The sequence below is a fragment of the Callorhinus ursinus genome, unplaced genomic scaffold, assembly GCF_003265705.2.
Source record: "Callorhinus ursinus isolate GAN/ISIS: 27379988/994484 unplaced genomic scaffold, GSC_fseal_2.0 scaffold30, whole genome shotgun sequence".
NCBI classification, from domain to species: domain Eukaryota; kingdom Metazoa; phylum Chordata; class Mammalia; order Carnivora; family Otariidae; genus Callorhinus; species Callorhinus ursinus.
This window is the reverse complement of record NW_027397092.1, coordinates 11,651,680-11,676,325: the sequence shown is the minus strand read 5'-3', so window position 1 is coordinate 11,676,325 and position 24,646 is coordinate 11,651,680. Positions and strand designations below refer to the sequence as shown.

Sequence of the window (24,646 nt, the reverse complement as noted above, 5' to 3'; positions counted from 1 at the left end):
GCACTGGCAAGAAACCCAGTATGGTTCTAAACCAGTATGGTATCTAAAAATTTGATTAAAAAGAAATCAAGTTTTTGCAAGGCGTAGCCATCCGATTATGTTAGCAGCTGCCAAGTATATTTTATGCTAAAATATACAGGCATATTTCAAGTGAGCAAAATGTGATCTTTTCAAAAGCTTTTAAAACTTTTTGCTATGAGATAAGTAGAACAAGAAGATGCCTCATAATTAGAAAAATTCTAAGTGGACTCCCCATCTCAGCCAAAGGTAAGGTACAGTATTTTTTCAGGTTATATCCTTAGACACTAAAATGGATAGATTTATCTGTTTCATGAACAGTAATAAAAACGGTGGTGATGGGGCACCTGGGTGGCTCAGTCAGTTCAGCCTCTGCCTTCGGCTCAGGTCATGATGCCAGGGTCCTGGGATCGAGCCCCGCACCGGGCTCTCTGCTCAGCGGGGAGCCTGCTTCTCCCTCTCTCTCTGCCTGCTTGTGCGCTCTCTCTTTCTGACAAATAAATAAATAAATAAAATCCTAAAAATAACCCAAAACAACAGTGATGATAAGAACTAGCTCCTAAACTTATAAATAAATGAAATCTTTAAAAAGGACTAGCTCCTAGGGGCGCCTGGGTGGCTCAGTCGTTAAGTGTCTGCCTTCCGCGCAGGTCATGATCCCAGGGTCCTGGGATCGAGCCCTGCATCGGGCTCCCTGCTCCACGGGGAGCCTGCTTCTCCCTCTCCCACTCCCCCTGCTTGTGTTCCCTCTCTCGCTGTGTCTCTCTCTGTCAAATAATTAAATAAAATCTTTAAAAATAAATAAAAATTTAAAAAAAAGAGAACTAGCTCCTAGTCCTTTAACGATTTTCTGGGTAATCATTACAAATCAAAATTAATGAACAAACAGTAACTGAGTACCTATCATGGGTAGTACCTCTTTTTCGAGTATTAGCGCCTTTGGGAAGCTTTTCCATGTCCCTCTTTGGGCTGATTGTACACTGTCAGCCAAACCATCTCTTGTAACCCCACTCCCTCCTGACTGGGAGCCCCTGGAGGGCAGGGCCCATACCTCTCATCTTGTAGCTTCTCAAGAAAGGGCATGTAAGAAATAGTTGCTAAGTGCGCTAGAGGCTACAAAGAATTACAGGTGAACACTTGCAAGGCCTTCAAAGGATGTGCACAGGGATACTCACCACCAGTTGAAATGGTAGTTGATTGCTATCAGTTGATTGATAACGGAATCCTAGCGCCAGACTTCCAGCTCTAGCCCCCGTCTCAGCACTTCATGTAACTGTCATCCATTCCTGCTCGTTCATCTTCATAGTTCCCCTCTACTCCGTTCCTGCCTTTCCTCCTCTTGTCACTACCTCTCTGTTGTGACGTCTTCAGGAATGTCTCCAACTCCACCCGCTCCTCCACTAGTCTGGCCATGTCCACTGGTTCCCTTTTTTGTTCTCATACTCCTTTTTCTTTTTTTTAACGATTTTATTTATTTATTTGAGAGAGAGAATGGTAGAGAGAGAGCACGAGAGGGAAGAGGGTCAGAGGGAGAAGCAGACTCCCTGCTGAGCAGGGAGCCCGATGCGGGACTCGATCCCGGGACTCCAGGATCATGACCTGAGCCGAAGGCAGTCACTCAAACAACTGAGCCACCCAGGCGCCCTGTTGTCATACTCCTTGTATCCTATCTTGAACAGGCAGCTAACTCCTGTGCCCCACTTTGAGGCTTGGGGCAGCCTGAGTTGCATATCTTTTGAAGTCTCAGATGTACTGGTTTCTTTTGCCATCCAGGGCAGCCATCTGGCTAGCTTTGGCCATGGGAGGTCTGGGGGCCGAGGAACAACAAGATGGTTGCTGGGCTGACAGGCTGCAGATAACCAAAGCTGAGCATAATGGGGAAACTCGACATTTGTGAATGAAGCTTTTTTTAAAAAAATTAAAATTCCAGCAGATTTTTAATTTCAGGGACAGACTTTTATAGTATTTTTCATCTCTAAATCTTTTGTTCAAGAAGCATCCCCTGCGCAGTCATGTACATGATATCATCTGATGGCTTAGGTAAGTTCTTACCTCAGTTCTTACCTCCGAGTGGCTTACTGAGCTACTGAGCTCCTGCATGGACCATGTGTCCAGGTGGAGTTTATGGAACAGCCAAATTAAGCGTAACTGCCCCAGGTCAGGGCCTTTAGGATAGCCCTTTTATGTTTGATCTTAACGCACTTCAAATGACTGCAAGAGATCAAGGACCCCTATTTTCTGTCTCATCTGGGAGATTAAGCCTCAGTGAACATAGCTGCTTTCTTCTCCTACCTGCCAAGAAAATATCATTAGAAACCGGAGTGATTACATCTAAAAGTTTTTAGATGTTCAAGGCAACAGAGAAGATGAGCAATCCTAGATGAGGTCATGGACTCACTGGTTTCTTTTGGATCTTGTAAGTGAGGAGCACTTGCCCCTGCCTGTCCCAAGGCTTCTGCTTTCATCTGGGTGCTGGGGGCTGGGAGGATGGGAGGGTGGCTCCACGAGGGGGGAGGCAGATGTCTGTGGAGCCCCTCCCTATCCCTGCGACCAGTGGAGGTTCTCCCTGTGCTGCTTTCCTTTGGCATTTTCTCAAGTCTGTGTTTCAGTGTCCCATAAAGCAAATCTTCCTCTTCTACTTTGTGAATGTGTTACATAAACTGAGGTTCTCACAGCCACGGAAGTTCTCGGCCTTAAGTTTCCCTGATTTTGACTTTTCTCCTTCATGTGGTCCCACCCCCCACTCATGTTTTCCTCTCTTTAACTTTCTCTTTCCCTTCCATTCAGGTAAGAGCTCTACTTTATAAAGGCCCCGTTAGAATCAATGTTCCCATTAATCTTTTCCCTGCAGGAGTTAACCACATTTTTGACAATTTTCAAAGGACTTTCCTAGAGCATGCCAGTATGTCTTTCCGATGCTAAGGAGACCCCAGTTAATGCGGCTTCTCCTCTCTGGTATATTACACACCCTAAACACAGTGTGGAAGCAAATAGCCTCGCAAACCTTCAGTTTTTACCAACCTTACCCACACTTGCCAGTGACACCCCCCCTTATCTAATCACTCTTACTGCCCCCTGCTCACTTTTTGTGTCGCTAAGAAATAATATTACAAGCCTCTGCTAGCAAGAGACATATTCATGACAACCAAGGAGATGAACCTGTCTACAAATACCCCAGCAAGTATACGCTGAATCAGGAAAAGGACAGGGCTTCCCTGATATCTTTACAGACAGGATATGTGGACTGATGCATCTCTTGCTGATAAGCTCATAATCTGTTGTTCTGTTTCTCTTTTGAGGCTGGGTCATTCATTGCCTTCTAGCTAACATCAACAGTTGTCACTTTCTCCTTTCCCTTCAAAACTCTGGCCAGTGAGTTTCAGGTTTCTCTCCTTCATTTATTTGACTTAATTTTTATTTGTTCGTGTCTCAGGTTGTTTAGTCTGGTTTACCTACTTAAGTTGTGTTGTTTCTAACCTCCGTAGACATTTTTCTACTGCTTTCCAGCCCTTGATAGCATCTCACAATTAGACACCATCCTTACATTGAATGCATTTCCATTTTCGTAGCGGGTCAGTAATGAAGATGTTAAGTGGAATCCTGATAGTAACCCTTTCAAGAGCTAAGGCACCATTTGCTATTCTGTCTTAATTATGGTCTCTTAGCTAATTTTCACCAGTTATAATATCCACCCCATGTGATAAGTAATGTTTCTCAAATACTGTACAAAATTATGAAATCTATGTGCCTTATATTTTCTGCTCTCCATTACGGGCTAAATTTATAATTCTATAATTTTCTTATAGGAAAAATACTTAATTAGACTGGAATGGCTAATTTGGTTTCAAGCCATACTGCTTTTTGCTTATTGTGAACCATTAGACATTTATGTGATCTTCTATTTTACCTCATTCTCAACCCCCACCAGCAGCTCTCCCAGCAGTAATCACACTCTGACCTTTCCCTCTACAGTCAGTTAGCATCCATGCTTTTTTGGTAAGATAGGTATTTTATTTTACCGGTCCCTGATATTTTCAATTTTAAAATAACTCTACGTAGCTGAAACAAAAATAGCCAAGTGTCCTATTATGATTATGATATTTCCCCCTTCCTTTCTAGGCAGGTCTGTCTCCTGATTATAAATCATAATATTGCACCTCTTCTCTAGAGTGCTTCTGCCCCCTTAATCATCTTGTCCCAATGGAGTGTAAAACTGCTTCTGCTTCCTTGGTATCTGACCTGTGCCTGGGATCTGGGCTAGTCCTATGTGGTCCCTGCTGAAATTCTTATAATTGGGTAAGGGCTCAGAATTGGAAGCCTTATGGAACATAAGCCCAGTGAGGGGTGTGCTTCACTTAGGTCTTCAGGGAAAAACATATAAACCAGGCAGGTAGAAGGTGAAAGTCAAAATTTTTAAACAGATAGAGAAAGTCAGAGATAGACTATTTGGTACCAGCTACTTAGGCCAAAGCCTCATCTTCCTTTTGTGATTTCTGGGGTGTCTTTCCCTTGGGCTTTTCCGGGAGACTATCCCAGTGTTGTAAATTAAAATACTGTATCACCCCACATCCAGAATTTTGGAGTTCGCTGAGCTAGATTCAGAAGTCCTTGTTCCGGGTGCCTGGGTGGCTCAGTTGGTTAAGCGACTGCCTTCAGCTCAGGTCATGATCCTGGAGTCCCGGGATCGAGTCCCACATCGGGCTCCCTGCTCGGCGGGGAGTCGGCTTCTCCCTCTGACCCTCTTCCCTCTCATGCTCTCTATCTCTCATTCTCGCTCTCTAATAAATAAATAAAATCTTTAAAAAAAAAAAAAAAGAAGTCCTTGTTCCATTCCTGGAGCTTCCCAGAGACAAAGAAACAAGTGATGTTGCCAAATGGAAGTGCCCCTATAAAGGTGATATGGTCCACTTGCTCGGAAACCTTCGCCACACAACACAAGACACCAATTCACATTGACCTACACCATAAGGGAAGTATATTATCTCATGTGAGAAGTAGGGCAGACAGCAGGATGAGTTGATTTAGTGGCACAATTACCTCATCAAGGCTACAGGTTCCTTTCATCTCTCTGCCACTGTCATCCTTAGGGACCACTTCACTCTAAGACTGGTTCTTGTCTTCTTGTCAAGATGGCTGCAGTTGTTCAGATGTCACTCGTGGGCATGGCCATATCTAGAGCACAGAAAATGGACCACTCCCTCCCAGGGTCTCCTTTTGAAGGAAATTAAAATAGTACTAAGAAGAGCCTGAGAAGTCCTGTCTTCTCATCTCATTGATGGGAACAGTATCACATGCTCCATCTCTAAATCGGCCACTAGCAAGATGTTCTCCATCATTGCTTGAGGGAGAGAAAAACCACAATGCAGACTAATTAAGGCCAGAGAAATGAGCCAAGATCAATAATTATTGTGATTAGAATCACAATAAACCCTAATGAATTCAAATGTACTAATTTATGTCTATTTGTACTCAATAAGTATATGATCTTTATTGAATAAAAAAGATCAAAACAATTTGCTGATTTCTCAATTCTGTATTTCAGATATATTATTTTGCTGTATTGGTCCACTTGAATGTAAACATTTTTTATTAACCTTATTTACATATCATAGCATTAACAGTAATGATAATTACCGATGATTGTAACTGGCCATGATTTATTGAGTGCCCTTTTATAAATTAGGAATTTAGCATCTGAGAGGAGCTAGTCATTTGCTGAGCTCCCTTACCTACTGAGTGGTTAAGCTAGGATTTAGACTTAGGTTCTTCTGCCCGTGTCCCTTCCCTGCTCTCCATGGTTTCTCTTTGCCCAGGACTACTCTTGCCTGCGTGCTGGGGCCCTGCCCATCTCTGTGACCTCATTACTTACCCTCTTGCCCTCACTAGTTTTCCAACCACATAAACTGGTCTCATTCTCACCTCTGACCCTATGCATATGCTGTCCCCTCTGCTTGGATCACACATCCTCAGCTCCTGTGGCTCTCCATTCTTTCCCTTCAGGGCTCCCCTTCACAGTCCCTTCCCAGGACCATCCCCACTGATCTACTTAGGGGAGCCCTTCCCCCATCCTCTGTTTCTGCTCCATTTTCCTTTTTCCTCTGTCGTAGTTACCATAATCTCATATAACTTACCTACCTGCCGACTTGTTCTTGTCTGTTCCGACCAGAATATAAGTCCCACAAGGACAGAGACCCTGGCTGTATTTAAAATGAATGAAAAATCAAGTGACTAAGTTAATGAAGAAATGAATGTTTAGACGTTTTGACCTCTGATAATCCACAGGCTGCCTTTTTCTCCCACACGAGGACTGAAGGAGGATGACAGTTGCCATTGAGCTGAGTACACGCACTTTAGATTTTTCTCCCATAAAATCTGGGAACTTAACAAAACCTACTTTTCTCTATCTCTCTGAGGGCACAATAAGAGATAGATATCAGAATTCTTTGGGGAAAAGGTAGACTTGCCATAGTAGTATTACATAAAGGTTTTAGGGAGAGCTTGGTAGAAGAGGAAAATTTGAGTAGTATTCTTAGCTGCAGTTTTTATACTGATTATAGTTCTAAGGATGCCAACTCCTTTAATGTTAGGTATAAACCCTTAAAAAATGGAGGTAGACATATAAAGCTGAACTGTAAATTGGAAGAATTATAATTGCTTGATAAGGGCGCCTGGGTGGCTCAGATGGTTAAGCGTCTGCCTTCGGCTCAGGTCATGATCCCAGGGTCCTGGGATCGAGTCCCGCATCAGGCTCCCTGCTCCTTGGGAGCCTGCTTCTCCCTCTCTCTATTTCTCTCTCTCTCTCTGTCTCTCATGAATAAATAAATAAATAAATCTTTAAAAAAATAATTGCTTGATAATTTGCAGTGGCAAATTAAACAAAATTGTTTTCTCTGCTTACGCGTAATTTTTCATGTGAACTCATGTATCTACCAAAATTTATTCCTAGAACTGTGTTCTTAATTATTCTGATGTAATTATGAAGGTGCAAATTGAAAAATAGCTTTACCTCCCGTGTTAATTTGGAAGGGATCGACAGAAGTGAAGCAGTGCCTTCCTGAAGTCCCTTTTCTTTGGCTTTCAGCTCAGGACCTTCCAAATAAAATATCTTCTTTTCTGTTTCCCTTTCTTTGTCATTCTGTGGCCTGTTGTGTCATTTGCTAAATACGTTGTGAACCATTATTTTCTGAGGCTTCCAGTGTGACTTTACCACTCGACCAAATAAATCACCATTTCCCCCTTTGACAGGAAATTCACACTCCCCTCCGATCTGCTCATCTTCGCCAGATCTTTCCCCAGGTGACCTCGCCAACCATGGCATCTCTCTCTGCGCGGGGTATCAGTCTAAACCCGCTTGGCGCCATTGTCTGCCTTCTCGGCTTCCCGCTATCACAAAAACCTGTTAGAGTCGTTACTATGAAATATACTTTGCAGCTAAACTCCTTGTATCAGGCGTCTAGAAGCAGATCGAAATTTTATGGCGAGTAGAAATACATCTATATTTGACAGTAATTTTTAATCTAGTTCTTCCAGATTCTTTTTATGTTTTGCATCAGAGACAAGTCAGAAAAAACTGAAGGGGGAAGAAAGGGCAGAGGATATTTTGAGGTTGTTCACATGGTACTTTTCCCCTGTATGTTCTGGCAAGGACCCCTTTCTTCCTCACTTTATAACCTGGGTAGATTTGCATGTGTAATTGGGGAAGAGCCCATCAGGACCCAGGTGACAAGGAGATGTGAGTAATCAAAGGGCTGGGTCAACATATCATTATTATTTAAATTAGGCAGGTGCATGGTCTATATAAGCTCTTGAGAGACTTGCCTTTGACAGGTAGTTTTCATATACAGTAGATTGGCCCTTTTATGGCTTGACAAAGGCTTTGTTTCTTTCTTTCTCTCCTTTTTTTTTTTTTGCTTTCTAAGCTGTGTGGGTGGGTGGGAAACAGCATGAGGTTATAGAAAATGTATAGCAAAAGCAGTAGCAATGAGAAAGAATCCATAATGGGTACACACATATTGCTGGAATATTTCCCAAGTACTTGGGGTGGGGGGCGGTTGGCAATGAAGCTTCTTTGGCAGAGGCAAAGTAGAACATGTGCTTTTCCATGTGTGAACACACTGTGCTTTGAAAGGTCCTTTATGATTCACAAAAGCAGCTGCTTTCGAGCTGGTGTAGCCACAGAGTTTAGGAGACTCCCTGAAATTGGTGTATTGCAAACTCCTGGCATTTGTTTTGGTGATTGGGTTAAGTTTTGGGAATCTGCTTATTCACAAGGGACAGGGAACAAGTTCTCTTCATTAGAGTGTTGGATCCTTTGTTCATTTTTTTAGGGTTCGTGGATCAAAGTTAGCAAGCCTTAAAATTGTGAGCAGTCATCTGTTATGTAACATGCATACGTACAGGCATAAATTTGTAGAGATGGCTCTCTTTTTAATCTTGAAAACAATGCGTGGCAGTTCTACTTTGCCTAGTAAATCTACTTTCCTGAGTTACTGGTCAGACATATTTTGGGGTATTGTAAGGCTTCCTTGCTGGACATTCATAATCTTATTATACATTGTGTGTGGTGACTTTTTAGTTTTGATTGTAGTTTTACCTAATAAATCCTGTATTTTTGTCTTTTGTACACTTCTATTTCATTTCTGAGTGCTAGCTTCTGTCTACTCTTTTATGATCACTAATAAGTTATTTTCATTCTTCTTGAAGATTTCAAACCCCAGTAACACCAGCAGTGTTGTTTCCTATCACTTTCAATAAGACTCATTTGTTTCCAGTTCCTCGAACAAGATAAGCAACTAGGACATGATTCTTTCACTTTTTGCTAGTTTTTAGTTTATTGGATACTGACAGAACGTAGCATTTGCACGGTTTGTTTAAAAAAAAGGTGATAGCTTTGTTTTTAACATGTCACAACTATTATGTTTCTAAATGACAAAGCAAAAAAGATTACCACAAAATAAGATTAGTGTGGATATCTTGAACTGGAAATCATTTGAAATGTTTCATGGCTACACTTTGTGCTAAATATAAAAATAATTGTGTTTCCCATGTGTGAGCATCAAAAGCCCCAGTTGGAAAATCACATGGTATAGCAAGTAGGTCACTATTGATGGTAGAACATGAGACAGGAAATGTCACGGCTAAGATTAGAGGCCCAAGCAATATGTCTCGCCATGCTTGCTGCATTGTTCATCCTAAGTGGAAGGACTCAACAGGGTATAACTAACTTTAGCCCAATTTGAAAGTATTAGCAAGGATAGCTTTTAAATCTGTCATTCCCATTTGTTTTTAGATAACTCACTTTCCCAGTTGGGCAAAATAATTGAACTGCTTGGATTTGCACATTGGCAGAACTCTGAATACCAATTAAAATGGCAGCCTTAACATTCTAAAAGTATAAATGGGAGGTAAAGGTAATACTCAGCTATACAAAGTCGTAGCTACAGATTTACCTGGTGTTTGAAATCATGAACTAGGAGTGAGCAACTAGTTAAGAATGAATTCTCTTAAAATCTCATGTATCTTCATATTTGAAGGTGAGGTGGTGCGGGGATGTGGGGGGACACTTTTAGGAAATCCGGTTACCTTTCCTCTTCTTTTTTGAGCAGTAGGAGGAAGATTTATTATTTATACATGGGAATTTTCACCACAGCGTGTGTCTAATTTTGCATACATTTGCATATTCTAATGTTTAAATAAAAGGCTAGGAAGGAAAACCGTGTTCTCCTGCGTCTGCCCCCATGAGAGACCATACCTTGTTTGGGGGCGGTGAGGGCGGGGAGCAGTCCAAGATGGAGCCTCGGATTCAGAGAGATACCATCCCCTCCTGCTACATGAGGCAGTTGAACACAAGCCCAGAGAGCCCGCAGTTGTTTGGATGAGTGGCTGGAAGCGTGCCGAGATGATTGAATTTGAATCTGTCGCTGGAGTGCCGAGTATTCGTTCACTTCTAGCACAGAGTCCTTCCCAGAAGTAGCCCGGCTTAGAGTCCGTGTATTCTGCTTGCAAAGTCTCACTTCTTGAATCTCAGCGGCCTTCCTGGGCTCCCATTTTTTAAAGGTCATTAATGCAGATTAAAACCCTCCACTTTGAATGAGGATTATTTCATGCAGGTTATAACTTTCAAGAGGGGAGGTGAGTGGTGCGGAGGCTCAGTGGAGTAAGTGTTTTGACAGGGTTTTTACTTTTTATTCCTTCTCCAGCTTAAATGCAAAGGCTAGATTTTTACACCTGATCCAGGGATAGAATGCTGGGAAAGGGGTGGGAAGCACAGCTCTTACACAAATCTCTCTGGAATGAAAATTTGGGGAATGGTTTCCATTTGGCAGTAAGAGGTATTGGCTTCTGATGGGAGAAAACACAAGCGATGTGATAGTTGAGACTGGTTGTGCCATTGTGTGTCCCTGGCTCTCACCCCTGATGAAGCTAGCTGCTTGTGAGCTATGGAGTTAGCTCATTTTCTAGACCTCTGTCACAGAATGTCCATTGACAGGGGTTGGCGGGAACATCCTGGAAGATATTTTGGAGCGTGTAAAACAGATTTTTGCTTTGGAAACCTTTGGGAAAAAAATCCCTTTTCTAGTTTTAAAAATGTATGAATAACTAATAAATATTTACAACTTCAGGTGCCTTGTGGACCTCTTTACCATCTTAGGAAATTGGTTATCTATTTTTAGTTTCTGCTATGAGATTTCTCTTTGATATCAGCATAAATGACCACATGGCCAGGCCACCCATTCTGCTTGCACCCCAGTTGGAACACTGAGCCTAGTCCTGCCCCACCTCTGACTAAAGGTAGATGTAGAGCAAGGCACCAGGCACCTTTCTGGAAAAGGAATGGAAAACTGGATTATTTCTGTGATCTCGTTCCGGTGTTAACACTGTATGATTCTATTCATCTTTCAAGCCTGTTTATTTTTCCTTTCTATAGGGAGCAAGATGTAAAACTGTCTGGTTGGTAACTTTTAATTGTAAGGGGGATACTCACCAAGTGACTAGCTGGCTGCTTAAATCCCTATTTAGGCTGTTTCTTTTATCTGTGTTGTATACAAGAGCTGAAATACAGTGTGTCTGATCACAAATTCCAAGCAAGAGTAACCAGTAGGTTTCCTAGTTAAGTGCAAGAAGAAGTAATTTGGGGGGGGGGTTGGGAGTGCTAGGTTGTGGAGTCCTGGTTTCATAAGAAAATAAAGAAAGGAAATCCAGAGGGTTACTGGGTGGCTCAGTCTGGTTAAGCGAAGGTCATGATCCCTGGGGGTCCTGAGATCGAGCCCCATCGAGCCCAGTGTCCCAGTGTCGGGCTCCCTGCTCAGTGGGAAGTCTGCTTCTCCTTCTCCCTCTGCGCCTGCCCCCGACCCCTCCCCACTCGTGTTCTCTCTCTCTCAAATAAAAATAAAAAATAAAAATCTTTAAAAAAAAAAGAGGGGGGAATCCAGTATGCAAACATGTAACAGAAACACAGTCAGGATTCACACAGTCAATAACCTCTGTCTCTTTGTATAGGAAATACACTATCAGTGCTTATATACCTGTGTGCAAGGAAGTAGCACAAATAAAAACTTCATTTGGCAATGCCTGGGTGGCTCAGTCAGTTAAGCATCTGTCTTTGGTTCAGGTCATGATCGCAGGGTCCTGGGATCGAGCCCCCAAGAGGGGCTCCTTGCTCAGCAGGGAGCCTGCTTCTCCCTCTGCCCCTCACCCTGCTCATGCTTTCTCTCTCTCTCTCTCTAAAATAAATAAATAAAATCTTTAAAAAAATAAATAATAAATAAAAATAAAAACTTCATTTGTAAGAGCCTTCTTATCACTTTCCAAAAAAAACTTGATGAAAAGGGTATTGTAATTTTAATGGAGAGACAAATAATCCTTTATTATCTTTAGTCTCTCTGACGATAATATTGGTGGAATCTCCAAAATACAGAGAACTACCTGGATTGGATTATTTTTGTTGTCGTTTTGTTAATAAAACTTTTTTTCCAACAAAAGAGATATACATCCCTTTCCTCAAACACAGACATAACCAATCAACTCATTTCCTAAGGGTAAATTACCCTTAGCTTTTGTGAAGCACTCTCTGGATTTGAGTGGTTGACCTCTGAAAGGAACTGGGGGCTTTGGAATCTCCTGCTTAGGAGTTCTTGATGGACAGGAGAGAAGCTAGTTTTATTGGAGGAAATTTGGATGGACAGATTTGGGAGATAATCTTCTGGTCCTGTCTTTACTTTTTTTTTTTTTTTTTTTTTACAGATTTTATTTATTTATTTGACAGAGAGAGAGACAGCGAGAGAGGGAACACAAGCAGGGGGAGTGGGAGAGGGAGAAGCAGGCTTCCCACGGAGCAGGGAGCCCGATGTGGGGCTCGATCCCAGGACCCTGGGATCATGACCTGAGCTGAAGGCAGACACTTAACCCACTGAGCCACCCAGGAGCCCCAGGTCCTATCTTTATTTTAAAAAGCTTCCTATCTTGCTTTAAGTTAGTGCCTTAAGAGATTTTACTTATGGGTAACCAGATCTTGCTGCTGTATATAAATAATTTCTCCGAGATGTGTATGACTGTCCTTTCAGACTCTTGAAAGAGGCTTTGGCCCTTGGATTGGGTCGTCTCATCCACTGCCTACCGTATGACTTTGTTACTGCTGGATGCAGTCAATCACACTGACTTGCCAAGCTCCTGCACCTCACTATGGCAAATGTGGAAAACCAGGCTCAAAGAAAGTAATCCAGGTGATAAAAGACTCTAAATTTAGAAAACTTTTCCCTTCCACATAATGGAATACAATTTGTTTCTTCTTCCCACACAAAACAGAGCTGTCCAGAACAACCATGAAAACACATGACCCGGTCCCATCCCTCCCACTTGCAGCTGTCAAGGCTTCTGAGGGAAATTTGTGTGTGTTGAATAATTTTGCTTTGCAACACATTATAATCACACGCTTTAATGTTTGTTGAGGCTGAAAATTGCCAGTCCATCTGAGGGGTGTGTGAATGTAGGCTAATGGGGAGATAGAGACTTGTCAACCTTACCCAGTTCTTCTGGATGGATTCAACCAGACTCTCTTCTAGGTGGCAGCAGGAGAGAACTCACCTGGGTGACCTGCCTTCATTCCTCACTCACTGGGTTTTTGGATGGAGGGTTTCTCCAGAGCTGCCAGGAAACAGAAGTTTGGGGATATCCAGGAGTTCTTTGAGCACTCAAACAATGACAGCCAGTATCCTTCTAGGATTCCAAAAATTCCATTAATTTTTTAATTTTTGAGTTGGAAATGGCACTAGGGATTATCCACGTTGGGGTTTCCAAAGAGGAGTTTGCAAGATAAACCATTGGAGCATGGGAAGAAACCACTAGAACTTCTATTCATTTTTTATACCCCCAAAATAAGAAAAATTAAGTTTTACTATTGTATGAATTGACGTTTGCACCCTCCGCTGTTCTTTAGGTCAGAAGGCCCTATATCCTGAGGGAGAGGTAGGTTTCCCTCAACAGGCAGTGTTGTATTTCTACATGTCAGGTTAAATTAATTTGCATAATATTAATTAGTTTCAACTAAACTAGCCCTCAACAACAACAACAACAAAAACCAAGGCAAGTAGCTTAAAAAGATTCTGGCAAAAACAAAAACAAAGTATGAATTTGAAGGAAGCAAGAACAAGGGAACAGTTTGAAAATGGAGTTCACGCTCTATTGTAGGACAAGCCCTTTGTTATCCAAGATACAAGCCCCCAATTTCAAAACCCTCAAGATGACTAAATGAAATATAGATTTACATGTACTATCATTAAGAATGAACATATTGGAAGGAAGTGTATGCTTTGCCTTGAAAATTTTCCTAATGATAATATGAAAGGCCACAATTAGAAAAATATGGAGAATAAACCCTGCACTTTTTAACCATGTTTAAATTCACCTACTGATCTTTATAAAATTACACTCAATTAAATGGTGTTCTGAAGCCTGTTTTGAAGTTTTTACTTGTATGCAGAAGTGAAAAAGCTACATATCTTTATAAACACTTGTTCTTCCTCCTAATACAAGACCAGATAAGATACTATGCTGAAAACTATCTAAAATGACTTTCTTGGGGCGCCTGGGTGGCTCAGTTGGTTAAGTGTCTCCCTTAGGCTCAGGTCATAATCTGGGAGCCTAGGATAGAGCCCTACTTTGTGTTGGGCTCCCTGCTCAGTGGGGAGTCTGCCTCTCCCTCCGTCCCGCCACCCCCGCCCCGCTCGTGCTCGCTCTCTCGTGCTCTCTCTCTCTCAAATAAATAAAATCTTTTTTAAAAAAATAAAATTCTCTGTCACAAAGTGCTGCAAAAGTATTATTGAAGCTATTACCGAATCTTGAGGAAACATAATACCATATTAGAACAGGTTATGGAGGGCAGAAGACTTGTTTTACACTTGTAAGTTGTTAGGTCTAGCCTATTGTATTTATTCGTTTCTGCTTTACCAGTGCAATACATGAAAAGTGCTCTTTTTTGGTGAGCCACCGCTAGATGAGATTCATTCACAATCTTTATGAAAATGTTTTGTGAGAAAAACCAAGTAGTGTTTCCTCTTGAGAAGCAGCTGTTTCTTAGAAAAGGATTCCAGGGTGAGGTTACAAGAGATAAATTCATTCACTGCATCATTCATAAGGAAGCTAGCGCAGCCAAGAATTTGAAGCCGGAGGTATACAAAGTGCTGCAGGAGGATACTTCATAATTAATTTTATAAAACACAAACCTGTAACATACAGTATAGTTGAAGCAATACAATATTTTGTATTAAGTTGAGAAGGGACCATGAAAATCGTTTGTACCTCACAGAGGTTTGCTGGTTATCTTATTGAAAAATAATTGAGTTGTCAAACTTAGAGATAAGTTACATTCATTTTTCTTTTTTATAAAAAGGAAAGCGTTCCATATTTTGTTAACCATTTCTGTGATAATAAACACCTTCAGTAGTTTGCTACCTAGAGGTCATTTTTTTTAAAACACGAAGCATAACTAATTTGTCCTTTCAAGATAAAGGTGTCATTTTAAGAACAAATAAAAAAGTAACTGAATTTTAAAGAAACTTTTAATATAGAGAGAACACTGTGGAAAACAGTGTTTGGAAATGTTTACATTGTGATTTTTAATTATTTATTTATTTATTTATTTATTTATTTATTTATTTTATTTTTTGCTTAAAACTGTGAGAGCTATTGCAACCCAGCTCCAGAGAATAAACTGAGCTTGGAACTAGACATTCAAATTAACATATCACAAAGAATTATTCTAGCTTTTCAAACATGAAACATATTTATTTATGTTATTCTTGATAAAATACTGATTGTTTAGTTAGTGTGTACTCTTAGATATATTTAAAGAAAATATTGTTTTTTTCATATTTACCTTGTACTTTTGTGATTTTGATGCTTGTTTTATAATGTACCTAATATAATATTTTGTACATATCTAGCACATAAGCATGGCACGCATGCTCAAAAGCATTTTAGTATTGGGATTCATGATCCAGTAATTTTGGAGACTACTGCCCTTGACTAAAGATTCTTAAATCTTTAAATTTGGGGGGGGCAGGGAACAGCCACAGAGTCTTTGAGACAATAAAAGATATGTACTCTCTTTGGGAAAAATTATACATACATGCTGCCAAATAAAATTTTGTCCAGAATTCAGGGTGATCACATGCCCACTGAGTAGCTGTTGTCACAGACTCTAATAAGCCCCTGGATGAGGGCAAGAATGCCCTAAGGAGTTATGTGACTTATTCGGGGCTGCACAATGACATAATCTGATCTTTCAATCAAGACCTGCTGAGCGTGTGTCATTACAGGCTTCAGCCTGGCTGCTAAGGATGCAACTCTATCTGGGCCCCCAAGGAATCCACAAGTTCAGTGGGGACTCCATTGTGCAACAAATAATCACGATACCATTTGCGTTTAGGAGAAACTTGTTTATTTGACCGACATTAAATGACACCAACTGTGTGAGAGCATTTTGCTAAACTCTATAGGAAACAGAGAGATGGGTAAGGCAACCCTTGTAGATAATCAAGTGCCAATTACTTGCTCCAGCTTCCAGTGCTTTCTCTAATGCACCTTTTATATTACTGAACCTCCTGATGCTCCTCATTGGGGTCTGCAGCTCTGTTTCCTTCATGCACTAAATGAGAATGTACAAGTAAAGGGAGGTGAGGCAGCAGGTCATCCTCTTTCCTATTTCTAAGCAACCAAAGCTCACCCTTTGGGCTTATGTGCACGAACATGCAATTCTTTGCCTGTGGAATACAGAACTGAACTCTTAGATAAATTGGCAAATGGAAGAAAACAGGGAGTAATAAAGGAGGTATGGAATGTTATAAGCTTCGTGATCTCTTTCCCCAAAGGCCTGAATCTATGTAATGAGGTAGTAGAACAAATTCCTGCTGAGTCTGAATTTATATAAAAAAAAAGGAGTGATAGGAATAAAGTAAATGCAAAAATTTTTTTTTCTGCCCAGGTCATTAGTTGATAATATTTTTCAAGGTGATACTGAGTTTTTTCCTACAAATATTGGGCTCTTTGTAGGGGCTAAAAATAAACAGAGCAGCCCAGGGAAATAGGCAAGCATTATTGATCTGTGTCAGGGCCATTTCTACTTTAATGTTTGCAAAAGGCACAGCCCAGTTTTGCAAACCTATTTATAGAGAACACCTCCTTTGTCTCTATATATAGATGATAAAAACAAGGTGGATTGTCAGGTAACTTTGGTTTATGTTAGGAAATGGGATGGGGGGATCTCCTTCAGAATGAGTGAAGAGGGCTGATCGCCTCTGTTCCTGGGGAACAAAGGAAAGAACCATAGGATCCAGTGTCTGCGCCCACATTGCCCGTGGACATACTTCTGGCCGGAGTGCCGCCTCCAGTTGGTGTTTACCTCTCAGCTGCCCCAGCCTCCCTCCCCCTGTGCTGGGAGCAGGGGCGAAAACAAACAGGGCGCCTCCAAGACCCCTTCTGCCCTTCTGTCCCTGTGGAGGGGTCGAGCTCCCCAGTGCTACTGACCATACTTGTGTGCCCACATGTGTGGGCCCCTGTGTCTGTGAGCACGTACGCACACCTGCAGTGTTTTCCTGGGATCCTCTCTGACGTTAGGTTCTCCATTTTTTTTTTTTAATTTTAAAAATTTTTTGCTCTCCATTCATTTCCCACCAGAGTCATTTACTCCTCTAATAACCCCAAACCCTAATGTTTCTAGTTTCCTTCCACGCCTGGGCTCTGCTCTTTTCTTTTCTTACAACTGTCAGTTCAGTTCAACAAACGTTTAGTGAGTGCTGAGCACCTGCGAGGTTCTGGGGCTGCAGAGACAAACAAGACAGAATCTCTGTCCTTGTCCTCAGGTTGCTCAGTCCAGGGGGACTTGTAGCCTGTGCTTTGCCCTCTTCTCTCTACTCCAGTTATCGATCGCTCCCTCCAGGCAGAGTTTCCTGCCAGCATCCTCCATTGTAGTAACAGCTAGGCGTCGGTTCCGAAGACATCAGTTCCCCTCCCTAAGGCCTGATTTATGAAAGGAAGTGGGCTCATAGTGACTGGGCTCGCATACCCCAAAATGTGATAAGAGAAGGGCTCAGATTCTGTGTGTTAAAAATAATCAAAGGTATGTTAATGGGCCCGACCCTCTTCGAGACGCTCAAAAGTGATGTTGTCTCACCTGCGGGCATGGTTGTCCAGGCTCTGGGAAATGGCCTGTGGATGGTTTCCGCTCTGCCATGGTGGTCTTCCTGTCAGTGCAGCACCGGAATGCTCAAATAACCAACCATTTTTAGATTGGTACAGAAAGCAGACAGACAAACTCACCCTGATGAAGCATAGGAACAGTGGACTCCAGCTTGGGGCTGGCGAAATTGCTTTCCATCATCTCTCTTCCTCTTTCACCCCTTCAGATCTTTGATAGGTGTAGTTTCTCTGCCCGTCCAGATACAACATGAGTTTATTTTCAATGACAGAGACACCAAGAATAGTGACAGGCAGTACATCTTTGAGGCACAAAACCCTGCCAGTTGTATATAGGCCAGACTTACAGTAAGTACAGGAGAAGGAACGTGCAAACTAATAAACATTTTAAATATAACTCTCACCTCTACTGTTCAGTCCCCTGATAATCACCAGACAGATGGTGTCGGGGCTGAGATAATGCCAGTTCTTTACCCTTCAAGGCCCTGCTGTGTGGAGGGAATTCTTCACTGGTTTCATCACTCGTGATGGGGGTAACATCTTTCTGGTGGCTGGGAGACCTCACTGGCTTCCCAGCTTCATTCTTCACATCTTTTTGTGCCTTGTCATGCTTCACCAAGTCTACTCAGTTCATCCGTGGTCTTCCTCTGTTTCTCATTCCATACCCCCTGGAATGTGTCACTATGTGTGCTAACCATTCTGCCATGTCTCTAAGTGGCATGCATCCAAATGATGACAGCTGTCTTTTGTGAGCCTTATATAAAGTCATCCATTCTTGCCTTTTCCAAGAGGAAGGATGGTGTGAGGTCACTGGCACAGCAAAATCCAAATTATTCCTCATCCTCCTGCATGTTCTATCACTGCCCACTATTCTAGGCCTAATAAAAGTGGCCAGGACCAAATCCACCATAACTTGCTTGCATGCTCTGGGCCCCCTGGTCACTGGCTCTTGTGTGGAGAACAGATTGGACGTGGGCAAAAGTGGAAGCAAAGGAACCAGTTAAGAGGCTATGAGGATAATTCAGGGAAAATCAGATGATGGCTTGGGTAAGGTGACAGCAGTGGGGAGAGGAGAGAGTGTATAAGTTCAAGGTGGAAGAACTAACAAGATTTGCTAATGATTTTCATATGTGTCATAAGGAATGGAAGCGTGATGCCTCCTAAGTTTTGGGGATGGGGAGGTTCATGAAGGAGGTACGGTAAAGGGGAGAGGAAGAGAGATAGCATAAATAAAGTTGGTTAAATGATGTTGTAAGGATCTCTTTCAATTACCTAATGAGAATTTGACTTAAGATCATGAATATTAAAATATATGTAATAGCCCTTTGAAAACTATGCAGTTCAGAATGACTGTAGGACATTGGTATTATTTGCTTTGGTCCCATGACATGGCCCTGATGGACTGGGCTGACTTCCACCCACTGTGGCCCATTAGTAATGCAGAAGTTCTCTGAGGGTGAGGGCAGTGCCTTATCTGTTGGACTCTCAGCACTAACAGCCTTACAGTAATAGGTGTTTGGTAAGTTTGTTGAACAAGTTAGATTGCATATTTGACTTATAGAAGAGTTGACCATATGGAAAAAAACAGCATGTTTTGAAAATACTTCAGTCTTTGAGGGGTTGTGCTGCCCCCGTCAAGCGCCAGATGCCAGAATACCAGGGACCGAATCAGCTGGGAGACATGACCGCCAGGTAACTGGGTGCCAGAAACCTCGATGGCAGCAAGGTCCATTTAAGCCTGGGAGTAGAACAAGGAGGGTCTGATCTGAAAGTCAGTGAGAAAGTAGCATGTAGGACCAGGATTGAAGCTCAGAGGCCCAGGATGCAGGTCAAGTTATCCAGGTTCTCACCCTGTAAGGAGGCTCCATGTCCCCAAGGTGCAGACTACTCGGGAGGTTGTGCTGGGCTGGCTCTCATGGGCTCATTGAAAACTGGTCAGGGCATAATTGCCATAAAAATAGGTACTACTTGTGAAAAAAAAGTCTGCCATCTGGAAAAAGAAGGAAAATGAACCCATTTTCCACATCATCTATATTAGCTAAAAACTTCTCATCCCAACTGGCAATACTTTATGTGTTTGCCCCCACTAAGGCCTATAGCTCACAGACCTGCCAGTATTACACGATCAATACACAAACTCCAGTTGTTTTGCTGACTTAGGTATTCACTGAGGGATTATTTGGGAGACAGACTTGAAAAGCAATTATGTGGAAAGTTCAATATGCTAGTTCTCCTTCAGAGGGGTTGCTGAGAGGGTACTTTCTGGAAACTTCTCTGGTGTGTTTTTTTTTGGGGGGGGGCAGGTATATTTTCCTCCTGATGTCTTGTGGCATATGGTACTCATCTTCCAGTTCTTAGTTTTCTACTTCAGTCTGTCACTGTGGGGCCTCTTTAGGTAACATCCACAAATATTTTGGAGCTTGTTCTTTTGACCACAAATCTTAATAGCTTTTCAATTTGTTTTGGCACAGCCTGGGATTGGCAAGGAAGGAGTGGTGCCGGGGCACGAGGGAGACTTTTGTTTAAAAGACATCTTTTCTCCAGTTGATATCCATGGAAATACCAGTTCGTTTCCTCCTGGCATGGATTTTAAAGCGTTCATGAAGCTCCCTCCTCCCCACCCTGTTCTTGACCTTCCCCCTCTTCTCCCCAGGGTGTGAAAGTACATTTGCGGCCATCCCCACCTGATGGCTTCCACGTGTGGCCTCGGCCATGGAATGCTGACTGTTTGCACTGAGTCTGCTGAGAGCCAAGTCAAGAAACAAGCATGTGGGTGCGAAGCCAAGTGCCCATTTAGGGTAGCTGCTCTGGTTTCGCCCCTGATCCAAGCTGGAGGACATTCTAAAGCTGAAGAAAGTCACCAAGTGGCTTGCAGCAGGGAACACGAACCATGGGCTTTGCTCTCAGCTCCTGGAGCCGAATTCTGGCTCGCCACAAGTTAGCCCTTTAGATTTTCTGATCAGCAGCCGGGCCTGATAGATTCCTGGTTTTACGGCTCACTGGTTGCCACCTGGGCTACTTGGGAGCTGCTTCTTTTCCACTTCCATGATCCCCCGCTTCCTTCCCTTGCCTATCAAGTTTTGCAACTTACTTTGTGGGCTACACCAAGTAAAAGAAAAGAAACCCATCCAGACCCAAGAATTCCCATGTTGTGGGATATATTATTTCCTGCCGTGGAAGAGATTATGATGCCAGTCAGGAGAGTTCTTAGGAATAGGCGAATTTTCTTTTTTCTTTTTTCCTCTTAATATTGTTTCAGTTGTTCTTAGTTTGCCAATAGCCTCCAGTGGACTAAAGTGCTTCAGTGTCTTCTTGCTAATGATAAACAGTCAGCTGATTTTGATTTTGATCATTTTCTAAAATAACTAGCCATGTTTCTTTGCTATGTTGATACTAGAGACGTATGTATGGTTCATTCCTTAAGAGTGGTAGCAGTCAAGCCTGGGTTGACCAGATGTACTAAATGGGTGCAGAGAGTTACTGCTGACCTAACAGTTTCTCAAGAGAGAGGGAGGAGATATGAAAAAGGGATAATCTTACTAAAAATAGGGTGTCCAGTCATTTTGGGTTAACTAGCATTTAGGAAAATAAACTATAAATAGTTTATTCTACTGTTTCTGTCAGAAAGAAAACAGGATCTGAATCCACAGGCAAGACTGCCCTCAGGCCCCTGGCCCTTTCATTTTGGGTATCAGTGGTGGTGAGAAATAGCAAGCGTATTGAATAGGGAGGATATTCTCTTCTTACTCCCATTCCCACACTTGCTAAGAGGACAGTGTTTCCCTGTTGATGAACATTTGGGTGATTACCTTTCCCTTATTGGTAATGATAATGCCACAGTGAAGGTTCTCATGCATTCATTATCAGTGTTTTTAGGAACGTTGCTCCCTGAGGTGATTAAAGATCCTAGATCCATACCCCACTGGAGAGGAGCAAGTATTCTAACGCCTTTTAAAGCCACCCCCAGCATGCCCTCCTGTCCCTTTTCCCCACTTGACTCTCGTAACCCAGTACAGTAATCAACCATGAGCGATCAGGGTCCCCACTGAAATGGCTTCATGGACAAGATAGAGGACTTAAACATGTGGCCCTCTAGCATGTGAGAGAAGAGGGAGGAGGAGGACTCTTGGAGAACAGAAAGGCCCGAAGCCTCTAGACAGTGAAGTTCCCTACCCACCCCCACCCCCCCACCAAATTTAATGCCCATGGTTTTCCGGCTCCAGGATGCCAGATGAAAACTGGCTTCAGCGTATCTGCACCCACAAGGCCCTTTATGCAAAGTAGTTCCTCAGCCTGAAAGATCTGCAGTCCCACAGCTTCTTCATCCTTCAGGAGCTCGAATCCCACCTTCCCTGACGGATCGTTTCCCTTCCCCCTTGCTGCCTAAGCACAATATTTCTGCCTCTGTTGGTCACACATAACGCTCCGCCTTCCCCTGGAGGTATTTGAGTCACTCTAGTAGGGCTGCCCAAAGGCTCCATCTTTGAGCTTTTCATTCTATCTGCCCTTAGCATTTATTTCCATATAGTGGATTCTCAATAAATCTTTCTATGGGGAGAAGGATAGGGGAGAAATAAAGCCTAGCTTCAAATCACAACCACTGAAAATAGAGGTAGTATATTATATTACAGTCATGGCATCCACTGGAAAATTAAGCAAAAACCTTTGAATGTCCAGGACCTGAATATTTTTTCTCCCAAAAATAATTTTGTATTATAAGGAATCTGAAAGAGTATTGCTGAATTAGGCAAGTCCCTTCTTTCTCTTTGTTATGTCCAGTTGGGCTAATTAAGATTAATTTGCTTCATTTACTCATTTATTTTTTCACTTATTTCTTCATTTATAGAAAACACAACACAGGGCAGGCTTGAATTCTCAGTGTGAAATAACTGTTTGACTCCAATGACTATGTAACCTGGGACATCCAAGCAGTTAGAACTTGAGGAGAAGCAAGGTAGGTACACAGGCACCACCCCGCAAAATAAACAGCACTTTAAAGTCAGAATGTGAGAAGCTCTCTCATTAAGAAGCAGACTGGAAAACATCCTAAATGAGTAACCTCACTCGAGGTAGCATGTTGACGCAGTGGCCCTATTGATTTATGTATTAGTGCTTTATTTTAAACTGTGTGTCCAAAGGTAACTGAGTGGCTGGCTTCTGAGCCCTACCAGACCCAGTTTGGGAGAAGGCCTCCAGATCTTGATGTAGGTGGGGAGTTAATCAGTTCTTTTGAAGTCTACCTTTCTTCATCATTGAGTGCTTTATGCTGAGATTTTATTTTCAGGTTAGGTTTATTGAGGTATGACTTGAACTAAATTCACCCTTTTTTAGTGTATCAAGATACAGAATGGTGTCATTGTCCCCAAAATTTCTTTCATGCCCTCTTGAAGTCAACTCTCCCTTCCAGCCCCAGCCCCTAGCCACCACTGGCCTGTTTTCCGACCCTACAGTTTTGCCTTTTCCAGGATGTTATATAAATGAAATCATACAGCACGAAGGTTTTTGAGTCTGGTTCCTTTTATGCAGCATAATACCCTTGAGATCCATCTATGTTGTTCTGTGTGTCAGCGGCTAGTTCCTTTTTATTGCTCAGTAGGATTTCATTGTATGGATGTACTACAGTATCTCTTCACCTAGTGGAAGACACCTGCGTTATTTCCAGATTGGGGTCATTATGAATAAAGTCACCGTAAACATTCACATACCTTTTTTTGTGTGTGTGTGGGAATATGTGTTTTCATCTATCTTACCCAAATACCTAAGCATGGATTGCTGAGTTGAATGACAGGTGTATGTTTAATTCTTTTAAGAAACTGCTGAATCATTTTTCAAAGTGGCTGTTCTATTTTGCACTCCCATCATAGTCACTGAGAGAGGTCGATGTTTAAGGTTACATGCACACCATTTTAGATCACCTCAATAGGATTATAGATTTCAGGTAGATTGAAAGTCCCCTGAGGTGTCATCTCACTTCCTCTGCCTCAGCTGTGGGTGCACCAAGAGGAAACGAGAAAAATGGAGCAGGGATGTGGACCCCATCTCCATGGGTTAAGCTTTTTATTTATATACAGAACTATTTTTTTCTTCCTTTAACTAAAAATTATTTAAAGTGAGAGTTTGGCTGCTTGGCAAGACTCCACCCTGATATTGAGGGGAGATTAGAGTAGCTTTGCAGATAAGCTCAGAAAATTTAGTGGGCCACTGAGTCATTTCTCAGCCCCCAGGCAGTCACCCGTGTCATGGTGCTGATGGCATCGGATCATGTTGAGTCCTAGGAGCCTGAAAATGGCACATTTTTTTTTTATTTTTTTTAAAGATTTTATTTATTTATTTGAGAGAGAGAGAATGAGAGAGAGCACATGAGAGGGAAGAGGGTCAGAGGGAGAAGCAGACTCCCCGCTGAGCAGGGAGCCCGATGTGGGACTCGATCCCGGGACTCCAGGATCATGACCTGAGCCGAAGGTAGTCGCTTAACCAACTGAGCCACCCAGGCGCCCCTGAAAATGGCACATATTTTAAGTGGGATAGTTCCAAGCTTTAGACAAACTCTCAATTGCCAGTAACTGATTTCTTTTACCTACTCACCCACTTACTTTCTGATTCTGACCACTGGCAGCATTTTGCAAGCAAGGCTTCTTATCGTCTAGCTTTTGTTTAGTTGCAACAGGGGTTTATGGGTTTGGTCTCCACTCCTGGCCCTGGAACTCCAGCCCTAATGCAGGAGAGATGTGTCTGAGCGCTTTCTGGCTTTTGCTGCAGTCGGCACCTTTGTGCTCAACAGGAAGATCAGTTCAAAGGCTATTTGGGTTGGAGGCCTGGTCCTCCTGTGGCCTATTGTGGGTCATGGTAGTTGGCTTTAGAATCAGCTGGACATCAGAAACCGGAAGGAACAAAATCAGTGACTCGTGGAATCTCCGATGCCCTTTGGTAACCTTCA

General features: G+C 42.4%; 1 protein-coding gene across 2 annotated transcripts in view; it reads left to right on the top strand.

The window, feature by feature from the left end:
* Positions 1-24,646, top strand: part of MARCHF3 (membrane associated ring-CH-type finger 3) — a 131,789-nt gene that overhangs the window by 5,643 nt on the left and 101,500 nt on the right. The window contains exon 2 of one of the 2 annotated variants that reach the window (XM_025860972.2): positions 22,556-22,663. The exons of the other annotated variant lie outside the window; for it this stretch is intronic. The gene's annotated coding sequence lies outside the window, so the exon portion shown is untranslated. The remainder of the gene's footprint in view (positions 1-22,555; positions 22,664-24,646) is intronic. 2 annotated transcript variants of the gene reach the window in all.